General features: G+C 51.1%; 14 non-coding genes across 14 annotated transcripts; 3 read left to right on the top strand and 11 right to left on the bottom strand.

Moving 5' to 3' along the window:
- Positions 1 to 5,636: 5,636 nt before the first annotated feature.
- Trnak-uuu (transfer RNA lysine (anticodon UUU)) lies at positions 5,637 to 5,709 on the bottom strand. The gene has a single exon. It is a non-coding gene; the product is annotated as a tRNA-Lys (tRNA).
- An 832-nt stretch (positions 5,710 to 6,541) lies between these two features.
- Positions 6,542 to 6,614, bottom strand: Trnam-cau (transfer RNA methionine (anticodon CAU)). Its single transcript has one exon. It is a non-coding gene; the product is annotated as a tRNA-Met (tRNA).
- Positions 6,615 to 7,588: 974 nt separating this feature from the next.
- Positions 7,589 to 7,660, top strand: Trnag-ucc (transfer RNA glycine (anticodon UCC)). The gene has a single exon. It is a non-coding gene; the product is annotated as a tRNA-Gly (tRNA).
- Positions 7,661 to 7,925: 265 nt separating this feature from the next.
- Positions 7,926 to 8,007, bottom strand: Trnas-aga (transfer RNA serine (anticodon AGA)). Its single transcript has one exon. It is a non-coding gene; the product is annotated as a tRNA-Ser (tRNA).
- A 140-nt stretch (positions 8,008 to 8,147) lies between these two features.
- Positions 8,148 to 8,220, bottom strand: Trnak-uuu (transfer RNA lysine (anticodon UUU)). Its single transcript has one exon. It is a non-coding gene; the product is annotated as a tRNA-Lys (tRNA).
- Positions 8,221 to 9,052: 832 nt separating this feature from the next.
- Trnam-cau (transfer RNA methionine (anticodon CAU)) lies at positions 9,053 to 9,125 on the bottom strand. Its single transcript has one exon. It is a non-coding gene; the product is annotated as a tRNA-Met (tRNA).
- A 974-nt stretch (positions 9,126 to 10,099) lies between these two features.
- On the top strand, positions 10,100 to 10,171 carry Trnag-ucc (transfer RNA glycine (anticodon UCC)). Its single transcript has one exon. It is a non-coding gene; the product is annotated as a tRNA-Gly (tRNA).
- A 265-nt stretch (positions 10,172 to 10,436) lies between these two features.
- On the bottom strand, positions 10,437 to 10,518 carry Trnas-aga (transfer RNA serine (anticodon AGA)). The gene has a single exon. It is a non-coding gene; the product is annotated as a tRNA-Ser (tRNA).
- A 140-nt stretch (positions 10,519 to 10,658) lies between these two features.
- Trnak-uuu (transfer RNA lysine (anticodon UUU)) lies at positions 10,659 to 10,731 on the bottom strand. Its single transcript has one exon. It is a non-coding gene; the product is annotated as a tRNA-Lys (tRNA).
- An 832-nt stretch (positions 10,732 to 11,563) lies between these two features.
- Trnam-cau (transfer RNA methionine (anticodon CAU)) lies at positions 11,564 to 11,636 on the bottom strand. The gene has a single exon. It is a non-coding gene; the product is annotated as a tRNA-Met (tRNA).
- Positions 11,637 to 12,610: 974 nt separating this feature from the next.
- Trnag-ucc (transfer RNA glycine (anticodon UCC)) lies at positions 12,611 to 12,682 on the top strand. Its single transcript has one exon. It is a non-coding gene; the product is annotated as a tRNA-Gly (tRNA).
- Positions 12,683 to 12,947: 265 nt separating this feature from the next.
- Trnas-aga (transfer RNA serine (anticodon AGA)) lies at positions 12,948 to 13,029 on the bottom strand. The gene has a single exon. It is a non-coding gene; the product is annotated as a tRNA-Ser (tRNA).
- Positions 13,030 to 13,169: 140 nt separating this feature from the next.
- On the bottom strand, positions 13,170 to 13,242 carry Trnak-uuu (transfer RNA lysine (anticodon UUU)). The gene has a single exon. It is a non-coding gene; the product is annotated as a tRNA-Lys (tRNA).
- Positions 13,243 to 14,074: 832 nt separating this feature from the next.
- Trnam-cau (transfer RNA methionine (anticodon CAU)) lies at positions 14,075 to 14,147 on the bottom strand. Its single transcript has one exon. It is a non-coding gene; the product is annotated as a tRNA-Met (tRNA).
- Positions 14,148 to 15,037: the final 890 nt, after the last annotated feature.

Below are 15,037 nucleotides of genomic sequence, written 5' to 3'. Positions count from 1 at the left end.
GAAACACAAAATAAAAAACCATTCTAGGAGGACAATGACCACAAGTAGGCAGCGGAGGCCCACCGCTACCATAGAAAGGCAAAAAATAGAGACTCTCAAAATAATATAGAAATGAAAAAACACAAACAAATAACCACACTAAACGTGCCAAATATGTCTGGCGCACGGGAATGGGGAAGTGTACGCAATTCCGGCAGCAACAAACATATTTCGTCTTCTCGATAAGCTTAATTTCCGTGCCCAAGAGGCAACCGTTTCAACGCAAATTATCTTTGAGCGCCGTCTCACAGTTCAGGGACAAGTCAATGACAGTCCTGCAATAATCACAAAAAATGAAGTAAAGGTCAGCAATAGGGAACAAGCGTTAATCCAGGAGAGAAGAGCCAATATGGCAATCCTAAGGACAACCGCCCAAATGGCGGAAGATAAGTCGAGCCGGTGAGACAAATGAACTGTCATACATCAAGAAAATTAGAACAATATCATTCCACACATTCCGCCAGAGGAAACAGTGGAATGGGAAGTACATAATCATGGCAGGAGAGAAATATGTAATTTGGTAAAGGCGGTCCGTAGAGGGACATCTAAAAATCGGGCATAATTGGAAACACACTGCGGATTTCGTTGCTCCCGTCCATAGTAGTCCCAAAGATACGTCAAAAACTGCAAGCGATCCATGAGGCGGAGAGAGAAAATCGCATGTGCTGCATGCGCGGCGATCCACACGGTAGCGTTTCTCTTGGTGGCAGGATACGGCCGCCAGTCGGGAACCAGGATATACGAAGGTTGTATGGCACTCGGGGTAGTCCTATTAATCAATGCCAACATCTCACGGGTGGCAGCCCATACCTCGTGAAACTGGGGGCACACAAAACGGTGTTCGATCGTGTCCTCAGCCGCGCACCGCCCACAGATGCCACTCGGGAGGAGATTGATTGCGTGGAGTTTCGCATTCGTGGCAACGGTGCGATTCACAACTTTATACCAAGTGTCCCGAACATCTGATGTCAACAATTTACTGGAAATGTTGGACCACACCGTCCGCCAATCGTATTGCGGCAGCCTCAACTCCCATTTGTTAGTCGGCGGAGTTCCGCGGAGGGCCTCTGCGATCGCGCTGACGTTACCCCTGCGCCGATCGTCACCTATCAGATAGCTAGTGTGGAGGAAGTACTGGCGAACGAAATTCAATTTGTACGGGATAGCCTGGATAGAGACAGGCGCGCGGAGAGAAGCAGGGCGGTAAAGGTCGAAGAGTACCGACGTGGGGCCAAGCCCCGCATGGGCTATTACACAGTTAGTTCGGTGGAGCAAAAGGGCAGCACACTTGGAAGGAAAATCAACCAGACCGATGCCGCCCCTGTCCGGCGGGAGCGTGCAAATATTGTAGGCGACCTTAAAGATTTCGCCTCGCCAGACCAGCCAAGAAACAGCATGCTTGATGGCCCGTTCGATCTCCTTCGGCACCGGCAAAACTTGAGCCAGGTACCAGGCCCTGGCCAACATCTGGGTATTAACAACCGAAACTCTATCCAGCAAAGACAAATTTCGTTTGGCGGCAGCCTGAGTCGCCGCTCGAACAGAATATAAGACCGCGCGCCAGTTTAACACTGCCATTTGTTGTACATTTGCCGTCATCTGGATCCCGAGAATCTTATGTCGTAACTTGACGGTATACCAATCACGACGGACAGCCCTCATGGTCGCAGTAAGCGGCAGCAAGATGGACTTACGGGGGTTCACAACCGCACCCGATGCCGATTCAAATTGGTGAAGAATGAGACGGAGCGAATCAATATCGTCGGGACTTTGGATAAAAACTCCCAAGTCATCCGCATACGCCCGACAGACAAGCGAACCCGTACCAAACGGGACACCGTGGCAAACATTCGTTAGCTTACGGAGTAGAGGATCCAGCGCTAAAACGAATAAGCCCATGGAAAGCGGGCACCCTTGGCGGACGGATCTGTTCATCCTGAGGACATCACCGGCCTGGCCATGAAAAAGGATTCGGGAAGTGGCCGATTTCAGAAGGTTAGATATCACATGCGTGAATTTGAAACCAAATCCAAACTTATACATGACCCGCCGCAAGTATTCGTGACTAATTCGATCGAATGCATTATGAAAATCAATGGAAAGTATCGCAGCCCGGCCGCCACGACGTGACGAGGCAGAAGCGATACATTCTCGATACGCCAGGACGGCATCAAATATATTCCGTCCAGGTACTGCACACGATTGAGAAGGACTAATAACGGTCTTCAACGCCGGCCGCAAACGGTGTGAAAAGCAGCGTGCTATGATTTTATAATCGGCGTTTAATAGAGTAATCGGCCGTAAAGTCACCGCACTTTGGATGCCAGTGGTCTTCGGGATGAGGACGATGAGCCCCTCTAAAAAGTCTTCCGGCACATCGAGACCATTATGTATTTCATTAACAATGGCAACGAAAGTATCAGTTAAAAGACCGGAAAATTTCACATAAAATTCCACAGGAATTCCGTCAATGCCAGGTGCCTTTCCCTTCGGGCTAGCCTTAACGGCGGCAAAAACATCATCAGCTGTAAAACGCTCATTTAAAAGAAGTCTATCCTGACGCGTTAAAATTGAAGGCAGGTCGTGTAAAAACATCTGCAAGGAGGCGTCATGCAGAGGTTGAGATTGAAAGAGTTTAGAGTAGTGATCGTATATTTCGTCCTTAATCACCCGACGATCCGAAGTTCTAAGACCGTCACGCGTTATCCAGTCCGTGAATAAAAGTTTTTCACGCCGCAGTCGGGCTCGTCGTAAATGATACAATGATAGTGGTTCTTCCAAAGAGGGATCGAAAGGCCTGCTACGGACAACAGAGCCCTGCGCCTTCCGATGCAGATGGTTTAAAATCTGCGTTTTAATTTTCCGTAACATGGGAAGGAGGTCAGGGCGGTCGGTAACCCGAGTAATTAAATCCTGTAAACAATCGCGATAAAAATTGACCGTCATCATGTTCCAATGGGCCTTGTCACGACAGTAATTTATGAGCAAATTACGAAGAGCCGGTTTAGCGTGACGGAGCCACCATGCGACAGTAGAACACGCCTGTGGGCGGCTCTGAAGAAGTTGGCGCCACAACAAATGTACCTGTTCGACAAGACTGACGTCATCCAAAACACTAACATTGAATTTCCAATAGGATCGCGTACGTTCCGGGCGAACAGACGGGACATTAAAAGCACACAAATAACCACAATGATCCGAAAAAACGACGGGGGCAACTTCGGCCTGCAAGATTTGTGCAGTAAGGTCCGACGAGACATAAATTCTATCCAACCTACTATGCCCAGTAGGATAAAAATAAGTAAAACCTGTAGCAGTCGGACTAAAACGAAGCCACGTGTCCTCAAGTTTAAAAGTGTCAACGAAAGTTTGCAGTGCTAGACACGTATGTGCCGTCGGTTCCTGGTCGGCAACACGCAAGACACAATTAAAATCACCGCCTAAGATGATCCGTCGGTGGTTTCGATGAAAGAACTGACATAAATCATGATTGAAAAAAGTATCCCTCAGACGTTTGTTGTGAGTTCCAGAGGGGGCGTACACGTTAACAAAAAATATGTCGCAGATGACACATGCCAACCCTCGTCCATTTGGTAAAATTTCTACGTGTTTATACTCTAAACCGGGCGTGATTAAAATAGCCGTACCAATGGTCGTTTCCGGATCAATATTAAGAATAACATTATAGGCAGTAAGGTGCGGGACAACGTCAGCTGTAAGTTCTTGAAGGAAAACCACATCACAACGAGCAGATTGCAAAAAATGTAAAAGGGCGTCAATTTTACGGACACTGCGGATTTGATTAACATTAAGTGTGAGGACGCGTAACTGGTGGAATGCACGCGTCAGGATGGACTCTGTAACTTAAGCGGAACTAGAAGAAATGATCTTCCTCCACATCCTCAGACCATTGCATGGTGTCCGCAGGAGAAGGTACGGCGTCCGGGACGGCCCGGGAAGCGGGGGCGGGGGGCACCGACACAGGCGGACCGTGCACGAAAGGTGCGTCGCGACGCTCTTGAACCAAGGAGTCCGTTAATCCCTCAACGGCCTGTTCGAAGGAAACGCCGTCGCCCTCAGTGGGCGCCGTTTTCGAACGTTTCTTAGACCGCCTACGCTTCGGTTTGGGATCGGTAGGGGCGGACTGGGTGGAAACTTGAGACACCTCGCTTTCAGCGCTGCTAGCATCCGCCTCACCAGAAGTGGACAGGCCGGGTTGTGTCGACAATTTCCGCTTGTCTGTCGGCGGGGCGGGGACGGTAATCGGCCGGGGCGACTCGACCAACATTTCAGAAGACTCCCCAACAGGCACGGTCGGGACACTGACAGCTGACAAATCAGCAAGACTGACTTCGCGAGGGGTCTGTTCGGTAGATAAACTTTGTTCCGACACAACCGGGGGCACGACAACTGTCGGCAGAGTCACATTATCGGACACAGGAGGGGACTCGACCAACATTTCAGAAGACTCCCTAACAGGCACGTCCGGAACACTGACGGCTGACAAATCAGCGATACTGACTTCGCGAGGGGTGCGTTCGGCAGGTAAACTTTGTTCCGACACAACCGGGGGCACGACAACTGTCGGCTGAGTCACAATATCGGACACAGGAGCCACAGCCGCAGGAGCGGCGGAAGCCTGTCGGTCGGTCGGGGCGAGCGAGGGGGGTCCAACCAACGCGCCTGCATACGTGGCGTTGACAACAGCTTCGCGCGGTAGCTGCGCCGGCCTGCGTAAAGTGCAGGTTTGTCGTAAATGATCTGTTTTGCCACACACAGAACACGTCTGCGGCTGCCCACTATAGCTGAGGAAAGCCCGCGTGCCAGCAATGATCAGATACGACGGGATATGTTTCTTTAAATCTACACGTACTGTCCGAACACCACTCAGAACCCGATACCTAAAACCTGCAGGCCACACATCATTCTCCACACTAAGAACGGTGCCAAATTCGCCAAGTTTACGAGCAATGGCCTCATTTGGGCACTCAAAAGGAACATTATAAACCTTCACACTTCGAATGCCGAAGCCTGCCGGCAGTATCAACACGTCAGACAAAGCACCGTCCACGTGCTTGAATTTCTTAACGCCACCACTTTCGGTAACTAGCTTATCGACAAAATCCTCGTTCGGAAGTTTCAAAAAGACAGAGTTTTGAATAAAATCAAGCTGGATGCCGACCAAATCAGATTCGGGAATACGCAATTCCGAAAATACCCATTCGTGTACATCAAAAGGCGACGGTCTAGCCGCGTTCCTATCAAAAACACACTGTACGGAGTTAGCACGGTTCATAATAATGCGTCAATAAACTTACAGGAACTAGTAGAGAAGAGAGAACGCTGCGAGGCGCAGCACCAAACACGCGACGAAGACACCGCCTGCAGCACACGAAGGCAGCAGCAGGCACGAGCCCAACACACGTCCGCTCGCCGCAACCACTCGGCCACGACTGCTCGTAACTGAAGAGTCCCTCGAATCGTGAAAAATCAAACCCGTCTGCGCAGAATTTTGACAGGAAACGAACTCCGTGCACTGATTACGGCAGGGCTACCATCGCTACGAGACGAGCCATTACGGAAACGTTAAAAATCTTCGCCCGGACAGGGACTCGAACCCTGGACCCTTAGGTTAAAAGCCTAATGCTCTACCGACTGAGCTATCCGGGCTCACGCTTCTTGCGGATGGAGCGGCTGCAAGCAACGTGAATAACTGGAACGCGTGTGTAGGCGTACTACGGTAATATCTGGCTTCTGGCGCAACTGGCGACTTCACCGACTTCCCACTGACGCTGGTAGCAGCCCAACAGCTGACCAGCGCCTCCTCTCCCTTTACCCCGGTGCTGACAGTAATTGCATCATGTGCCTGTTTTCCCCGATTACATTCGGTTGAAGCTCCGCAAGGAGGGCGAAAAACGAACGTTGGAAGGCCAAAACATGGAGCGTTGGGTGCGTAGAAACTTCCGTTCCGGTACCGGGAATCGAACCCGGGCCTCCTGGGTGAAAGCCAGGTATCCTAGCCACTTTTTTTTTTTTTTTTAAATCTCATTTTGTTCGTTTTCGTTCGTTGTATCTGCTCTGGGAGGACGTCGAAAGACACCCGTTCCAGTTCGTTGTTGATCCATTAACTCAGTTTTTTTTTAATTACAGAGGGCAGCTAACCCTCTGACCGAGCGCGCTGAGCTACCGTGCCGGCGCCACTAGACCACACCGGATTTGCGCTATGACGTGAGGTTCACTCCGTTTCCTCTCGTATTTCGTGCTGAACCTGGACTCACTGCTGTTCTCTGTTTGCCAGCATATTTGCGCACAGCTCGAAATTGACTATTCGTTATTTTACTCATAACAGGTTAAGAGAAAGATCAAAGTTGTACGTTGTCATAATTGGAAATAAAAATTTTGACGCTGAGCGTAGACTCCTTGTGGATAACGAATGACAATTAAGTTCGTTCCCTAGCAACAGCAACACCGTTAATTCAGCCGTGATGTACAGCAAATTAAATGCCCCGGGTGAGGATCGAACTCACGACCTTAAGATTATGAGACTTACGCGCTACCTACTGCGCTACCGAGGCACGTTGCGAGCAACGTTCCAGGAAACTTGGTAAGTCTCGCATATTAGAGATAGAGAGTTTGCGCGCTCTGAAGAATCTGTTGTGTTGCTACACGTGCTTTCCCGACTTGCTAGATTAAACTGCTGCCGCAGCTTTTTCAACGGAACGCAGCACTGCCTGAGGTTACAGTCCATCGCCCTTGCGGCGCCTGAACACAGCGGCCTGTTGGGCCAGGCCGACGTTACAGCTCAGAAATAGCACGCGACCGTCCAAGTACGGTCTCTTGCGTGCTGCGTGTTTGGTTCTTCTCACAGCGAATCCTGCTATACATTCCTGAGGCTGACGGAGCTCAAGCGAGGAATCGGTGCGGCAGCATTATAGCGATAACAGCAGAACGATACATCGGCCGGGAATCGAACCCGGGCCGCCCGCGTGCTAAGCGAGCATTCTACCACTTTTTTTTTCTTCTCATTTCGTTCGTTGCATTTGTTGGGGGCGGACGTCCGATGACGCCCGTTCAAGTTCATCGTTGACTCAGTCTTTTATTACAGAGGGCAGATAACTGTCAGACCGAACACGCTGAGTTATCGTGCCGGCAAACCTTAAGATTATGAGACTTACGCGCTGCTTACTGCACTACTGAGGCACATGCCACTGAACCACCGATGCTCGACAAGCTGCCCGTGCTTCCCGAGCAGTTTTCTGCAGGGAAAGTGGGATTGCCACCCAGCGACGTCGGATGAAACCGAAAAAAGTGCTACACACGCGGAGTCCTCCACTACACTGCCTTAAAACGACCACTCATCACTATCGTGTGAGTAACCTTGCGGCTGCGGCGACTAGTCTCGCCCAAAGACGCAGCGTGCGTGGAGGCGCTACCCGAATGCGTGTGGATGCACCCTCCTAGCTCGTAAAGCGCCTACAGCTACTATCACCGTGGGCCGCTGCTGGCGGGCGGGAAGCCGACACAGCGCGGCGTCGCGAGGAGCGGCTGTGCGGTGGTGGTGTAATGGTGAGCATAGTTGCCTTCCAAGCAGTTGATCCGGGTTCGATTCCCGGCCACCGCAAGTAACGCTAGTTTTTTCGTATATAGTATGTGAGCCGCGTGCTGTTAAATTAACGTTTTTGTCGTCGTTACTCCACGCAGACCATCCTGTAGTATGTCCCGACTTGTCCCGACTTTGCTCGGCTGACGCGAAAGCTGACGCTTGGAATTCGCCCTTATCAAAAGGACAGGCACTATAAACGGCTGTGAGAGGCGAGGTACCAAAACGACAGGCAAACTGCGAAATTTTCTGCTCCTTCTTCTTAAACAAAAAAAGAAAAAACGGACGCAGTCGGTAGGACTCGAACCTACGCTCCCAGAGGGAATCTGATTTCTAGTCAGACGCCTTAACCACTCGGCCACGACTGCTCGTAACTGAAGAGTCCCTCGAATCGTGAAAAATCAAACCCGTCTGCGCAGAATTTTGACAGGAAACGAACTCCGTGCACTGATTAAGGCAGGGCTACCATCGCTACGAGACGAGCCATTACGGAAACGTTAAAAATCTTCGCCCGGACAGGGACTCGAACCCTGGACCCTTAGGTTAAAAGCCTAATGCTCTACCGACTGAGCTATCCGGGCTCACGCTTCTTGCGGATGGAGCGGCTGCAAGCAACGTGAATAACTGGAACGCGTGTGTAGGCGTACTACGGTAATATCTGGCTTCTGGCGCAACTGGCGACTTCACCGACTTCCCACTGACGCTGGTAGCAGCCCAACAGCTGACCAGCGCCTCCTCTCCCTTTACCCCGGTGCTGACAGTAATTGCATCATGTGCCTGTTTTCCCCGATTACATTCGGTTGAAGCTCCGCAAGGAGGGCGAAAAACGAACGTTGGAAGGCCAAAACATGGAGCGTTGGGTGCGTAAAAACTTCCGTTCCGGTACCGGGAATCGAACCCGGGCCTCCTGGGTGAAAGCCAGGTATCCTAGCCACTTTTTTTTTTTTTTTTAAATCTCATTTTGTTCGTTTTCGTTCGTTGTATCTGCTCTGGGAGGACGTCGAAAGACACCCGTTCCAGTTCGTTGTTGATCCATTAACTCAGTTTTTTTTTAATTACAGAGGGCAGCTAACCCTCTGACCGAGCGCGCTGAGCTACCGTGCCGGCGCCACTAGACCACACCGGATTTGCGCTATGACGTGAGGTTCACTCCGTTTCCTCTCGTATTTCGTGCTGAACCTGGACTCACTGCTGTTCTCTGTTTGCCAGCATATTTGCGCACAGCTCGAAATTGACTATTCGTTATTTTACTCATAACAGGTTAAGAGAAAGATCAAAGTTGTACGTTGTCATAATTGGAAATAAACATTTTGACGCTGAGCGTAGACTCCTTGTGGATAACGAATGACAATTAAGTTCGTTCCCTAGCAACAGCAACACCGTTAATTCAGCCGTGATGTACAGCAAATTAAATGCCCCGGGTGAGGATCGAACTCACGACCTTAAGATTATGAGACTTACGCGCTACCTACTGCGCTACCGAGGCACGTTGCGAGCAACGTTCCAGGAAACTTGGTAAGTCTCGCATATTAGAGATAGAGAGTTTGCGCGCTCTGAAGAATCTGTTGTGTTGCTACACGTGCTTTCCCGACTTGCTAGATTAAACTGCTGCCGCAGCTTTTTCAACGGAACGCAGCACTGCCTGAGGTTACAGTCCATCGCCCTTGCGGCGCCTGAACACAGCGGCCTGTTGGGCCAGGCCGACGTTACAGCTCAGAAATAGCACGCGACCGTCCAAGTACGGTCTCTTGCGTGCTGCGTGTTTGGTTCTTCTCACAGCGAATCCTGCTATACATTCCTGAGGCTGACGGAGCTCAAGCGAGGAATCGGTGCGGCAGCATTATAGCGATAACAGCAGAACGATACATCGGCCGGGAATCGAACCCGGGCCGCCCGCGTGCTAAGCGAGCATTCTACCACTTTTTTTTTCTTCTCATTTCGTTCGTTGCATTTGTTGGGGGCGGACGTCCGATGACGCCCGTTCAAGTTCATCGTTGACTCAGTCTTTTATTACAGAGGGCAGATAACTGTCAGACCGAACACGCTGAGTTATCGTGCCGGCAAACCTTAAGATTATGAGACTTACGCGCTGCTTACTGCACTACTGAGGCACATGCCACTGAACCACCGATGCTCGACAAGCTGCCCGTGCTTCCCGAGCAGTTTTCTGCAGGGAAAGTGGGATTGCCACCCAGCGACGTCGGATGAAACCGAAAAAAGTGCTACACACGCGGAGTCCTCCACTACACTGCCTTAAAACGACCACTCATCACTATCGTGTGAGTAACCTTGCGGCTGCGGCGACTAGTCTCGCCCAAAGACGCAGCGTGCGTGGAGGCGCTACCCGAATGCGTGTGGATGCACCCTCCTAGCTCGTAAAGCGCCTACAGCTACTATCACCGTGGGCCGCTGCTGGCGGGCGGGAAGCCGACACAGCGCGGCGTCGCGAGGAGCGGCTGTGCGGTGGTGGTGTAATGGTGAGCATAGTTGCCTTCCAAGCAGTTGATCCGGGTTCGATTCCCGGCCACCGCAAGTAACGCTAGTTTTTTCGTATATAGTATGTGAGCCGCGTGCTGTTAAATTAACGTTTTTGTCGTCGTTACTCCACGCAGACCATCCTGTAGTATGTCCCGACTTGTCCCGACTTTGCTCGGCTGACGCGAAAGCTGACGCTTGGAATTCGCCCTTATCAAAAGGACAGGCACTATAAACGGCTGTGAGAGGCGAGGTACCAAAACGACAGGCAAACTGCGAAATTTTCTGCTCCTTCTTCTTAAACAAAAAAAGAAAAAACGGACGCAGTCGGTAGGACTCGAACCTACGCTCCCAGAGGGAATCTGATTTCTAGTCAGACGCCTTAACCACTCGGCCACGACTGCTCGTAACTGAAGAGTCCCTCGAATCGTGAAAAATCAAACCCGTCTGCGCAGAATTTTGACAGGAAACGAACTCCGTGCACTGATTAAGGCAGGGCTACCATCGCTACGAGACGAGCCATTACGGAAACGTTAAAAATCTTCGCCCGGACAGGGACTCGAACCCTGGACCCTTAGGTTAAAAGCCTAATGCTCTACCGACTGAGCTATCCGGGCTCACGCTTCTTGCGGATGGAGCGGCTGCAAGCAACGTGAATAACTGGAACGCGTGTGTAGGCGTACTACGGTAATATCTGGCTTCTGGCGCAACTGGCGACTTCACCGACTTCCCACTGACGCTGGTAGCAGCCCAACAGCTGACCAGCGCCTCCTCTCCCTTTACCCCGGTGCTGACAGTAATTGCATCATGTGCCTGTTTTCCCCGATTACATTCGGTTGAAGCTCCGCAAGGAGGGCGAAAAACGAACGTTGGAAGGCCAAAACATGGAGCGTTGGGTGCGTAAAAACTTCCGTTCCGGTACCGGGAATCGAACCCGGGCCTCCTGGGTGAAAGCCAGGTATCCTAGCCACTTTTTTTTTTTTTTTTAAATCTCATTTTGTTCGTTTTCGTTCGTTGTATCTGCTCTGGGAGGACGTCGAAAGACACCCGTTCCAGTTCGTTGTTGATCCATTAACTCAGTTTTTTTTTAATTACAGAGGGCAGCTAACCCTCTGACCGAGCGCGCTGAGCTACCGTGCCGGCGCCACTAGACCACACCGGATTTGCGCTATGACGTGAGGTTCACTCCGTTTCCTCTCGTATTTCGTGCTGAACCTGGACTCACTGCTGTTCTCTGTTTGCCAGCATATTTGCGCACAGCTCGAAATTGACTATTCGTTATTTTACTCATAACAGGTTAAGAGAAAGATCAAAGTTGTACGTTGTCATAATTGGAAATAAACATTTTGACGCTGAGCGTAGACTCCTTGTGGATAACGAATGACAATTAAGTTCGTTCCCTAGCAACAGCAACACCGTTAATTCAGCCGTGATGTACAGCAAATTAAATGCCCCGGGTGAGGATCGAACTCACGACCTTAAGATTATGAGACTTACGCGCTACCTACTGCGCTACCGAGGCACGTTGCGAGCAACGTTCCAGGAAACTTGGTAAGTCTCGCATATTAGAGATAGAGAGTTTGCGCGCTCTGAAGAATCTGTTGTGTTGCTACACGTGCTTTCCCGACTTGCTAGATTAAACTGCTGCCGCAGCTTTTTCAACGGAACGCAGCACTGCCTGAGGTTACAGTCCATCGCCCTTGCGGCGCCTGAACACAGCGGCCTGTTGGGCCAGGCCGACGTTACAGCTCAGAAATAGCACGCGACCGTCCAAGTACGGTCTCTTGCGTGCTGCGTGTTTGGTTCTTCTCACAGCGAATCCTGCTATACATTCCTGAGGCTGACGGAGCTCAAGCGAGGAATCGGTGCGGCAGCATTATAGCGATAACAGCAGAACGATACATCGGCCGGGAATCGAACCCGGGCCGCCCGCGTGCTAAGCGAGCATTCTACCACTTTTTTTTTCTTCTCATTTCGTTCGTTGCATTTGTTGGGGGCGGACGTCCGATGACGCCCGTTCAAGTTCATCGTTGACTCAGTCTTTTATTACAGAGGGCAGATAACTGTCAGACCGAACACGCTGAGTTATCGTGCCGGCAAACCTTAAGATTATGAGACTTACGCGCTGCTTACTGCACTACTGAGGCACATGCCACTGAACCACCGATGCTCGACAAGCTGCCCGTGCTTCCCGAGCAGTTTTCTGCAGGGAAAGTGGGATTGCCACCCAGCGACGTCGGATGAAACCGAAAAAAGTGCTACACACGCGGAGTCCTCCACTACACTGCCTTAAAACGACCACTCATCACTATCGTGTGAGTAACCTTGCGGCTGCGGCGACTAGTCTCGCCCAAAGACGCAGCGTGCGTGGAGGCGCTACCCGAATGCGTGTGGATGCACCCTCCTAGCTCGTAAAGCGCCTACAGCTACTATCACCGTGGGCCGCTGCTGGCGGGCGGGAAGCCGACACAGCGCGGCGTCGCGAGGAGCGGCTGTGCGGTGGTGGTGTAATGGTGAGCATAGTTGCCTTCCAAGCAGTTGATCCGGGTTCGATTCCCGGCCACCGCAAGTAACGCTAGTTTTTTCGTATATAGTATGTGAGCCGCGTGCTGTTAAATTAACGTTTTTGTCGTCGTTACTCCACGCAGACCATCCTGTAGTATGTCCCGACTTGTCCCGACTTTGCTCGGCTGACGCGAAAGCTGACGCTTGGAATTCGCCCTTATCAAAAGGACAGGCACTATAAACGGCTGTGAGAGGCGAGGTACCAAAACGACAGGCAAACTGCGAAATTTTCTGCTCCTTCTTCTTAAACAAAAAAAGAAAAAACGGACGCAGTCGGTAGGACTCGAACCTACGCTCCCAGAGGGAATCTGATTTCTAGTCAGACGCCTTAACCACTCGGCCACGACTGCTCGTAACTGAAGAGTCCCTCGAATCGTGAAAAATCAAACCCGTCTGCGCAGAATTTTGACAGGAAACGAACTCCGTGCACTGATTACGGCAGGGCTACCATCGCTACGAGACGAGCCATTACGGAAACGTTAAAAATCTTCGCCCGGACAGGGACTCGAACCCTGGACCCTTAGGTTAAAAGCCTAATGCTCTACCGACTGAGCTATCCGGGCTCACGCTTCTTGCGGATGGAGCGGCTGCAAGCAACGTGAATAACTGGAACGCGTGTGTAGGCGTACTACGGTAATATCTGGCTTCTGGCGCAACTGGCGACTTCACCGACTTCCCACTGACGCTGGTAGCAGCCCAACAGCTGACCAGCGCCTCCTCTCCCTTTACCCCGGTGCTGACAGTAATTGCATCATGTGCCTGTTTTCCCCGATTACATTCGGTTGAAGCTCCGCAAGGAGGGCGAAAAACGAACGTTGGAAGGCCAAAACATGGAGCGTTGGGTGCGTAAAAACTTCCGTTCCGGTACCGGGAATCGAACCCGGGCCTCCTGGGTGAAAGCCAGGTATCCTAGCCACTTTTTTTTTTTTTTTTAAATCTCATTTTGTTCGTTTTCGTTCGTTGTATCTGCTCTGGGAGGACGTCGAAAGACACCCGTTCCAGTTCGTTGTTGATCCATTAACTCAGTTTTTTTTTAATTACAGAGGGCAGCTAACCCTCTGACCGAGCGCGCTGAGCTACCGTGCCGGCGCCACTAGACCACACCGGATTTGCGCTATGACGTGAGGTTCACTCCGTTTCCTCTCGTATTTCGTGCTGAACCTGGACTCACTGCTGTTCTCTGTTTGCCAGCATATTTGCGCACAGCTCGAAATTGACTATTCGTTATTTTACTCGTAACAGGTTAAGAGAAAGATCAAAGTTGTACGTTGTCATAATTGGAAATAAAAATTTTGACGCTGAGCGTAGACTCCTTGTGGATAACGAATGACAATTAAGTTCGTTCCCTAGCAACAGCAACACCGTTAATTCAGCCGTGATGTACAGCAAATTAAATGCCCCGGGTGAGGATCGAACTCACGACCTTAAGATTATGAGACTTACGCGCTACCTACTGCGCTACCGAGGCACGTTGCGAGCATCGTTCCAGGAAACTTGGTAAGTCTCGCATATTAGAGATAGAGAGTTTGCGCGCTCTGAAGAATCTGTTGTGTTGCTACACGTGCTTTCCCGACTTGCTAGATTAAACTGCTGCCGCAGCTTTTTCAACGGAACGCAGCACTGCCTGAGGTTACAGTCCATCGCCCTTGCGGCGCCTGAACACAGCGGCCTGTTGGGCCAGGCCGACGTTACAGCTCAGAAATAGCACGCGACCGTCCAAGTACGGTCTCTTGCGTGCTGCGTGTTTGGTTCTTCTCACAGCGAATCCTGCTATACATTCCTGAGGCTGACGGAGCTCAAGCGAGGAATCGGTGCGGCAGCATTATAGCGATAACAGCAGAACGATACATCGGCCGGGAATCGAACCCGGGCCGCCCGCGTGCTAAGCGAGCATTCTACCACTTTTTTTTTCTTCTCATTTCGTTCGTTGCATTTGTTGGGGGCGGACGTCCGATGACGCCCGTTCAAGTTCATCGTTGACTCAGTCTTTTATTACAGAGGGCAGATAACTGTCAGACCGAACACGCTGAGTTATCGTGCCGGCAAACCTTAAGATTATGAGACTTACGCGCTGCTTACTGCACTACTGAGGCACATGCCACTGAACCACCGATGCTCGACAAGCTGCCCGTGCTTCCCGAGCAGTTTTCTGCAGGGAAAGTGGGATTGCCACCCAGCGACGTCGGATGAAACCGAAAAAAGTGCTACACACGCGGAGTCCTCCACTACACTGCCTTAAAACGACCACTCATCACTATCGTGTGAGTAACCTTGCGGCTGCGGCGACTAGTCTCGCCCAAAGACGCAGCGTGCGTGGAGGCGCTACCCGAATGCGTGTGGATGCACCCTCCTAGCTCG

Source organism: Schistocerca nitens, unplaced genomic scaffold, assembly GCF_023898315.1.
Source record: "Schistocerca nitens isolate TAMUIC-IGC-003100 unplaced genomic scaffold, iqSchNite1.1 HiC_scaffold_217, whole genome shotgun sequence".
Lineage (NCBI taxonomy): Eukaryota > Metazoa > Arthropoda > Insecta > Orthoptera > Acrididae > Schistocerca > Schistocerca nitens.
Note: the sequence above shows the minus strand (reverse complement) of the source record. Positions and strands in the feature narration are given on the sequence as shown.